We start from the raw sequence: 440 nt of genomic DNA, 5'->3' as shown, positions 1-440 counted from the left end.
GGATCAACAAAAGAAATAACCAAAACAATCTTACATATGTTTCAATCCGGCTTTAGGTTTGAATTACCAGCATTCAAGCTATTTTACATGTAAAAAAAACACACATTTAGCCGGATATCTTCAGGGATAGGTGTATACTTTCAGGTGTCGAACAACGAAATAAACGAAGTTGAGGACGGTGTTTCCAAATATTCAAACGTAAACAATAATTTAATAGGAGACCGAGTTCATGTTAGGAGATACTATACATTGAAATTTTGCTAAAATACTATAATGTATTTGAAAATTATACATATAAGGGATTAAGGGACATAAATAAGTCATTTAATTATAATATGGGATGTTACTTTTCCATTGTGATACAAGTTTAACCAAGTATCTACTATATTTTTCCTTCTCCATTTTCTTTTATTAACTTGAAATAAATATATATATATATA

This window comes from Octopus bimaculoides, chromosome 17, assembly GCF_001194135.2.
Source record: "Octopus bimaculoides isolate UCB-OBI-ISO-001 chromosome 17, ASM119413v2, whole genome shotgun sequence".
NCBI classification, from domain to species: domain Eukaryota; kingdom Metazoa; phylum Mollusca; class Cephalopoda; order Octopoda; family Octopodidae; genus Octopus; species Octopus bimaculoides.
The sequence above is the reverse complement of the archived record's forward strand: the minus strand, read 5'-3'. Positions refer to the sequence as shown.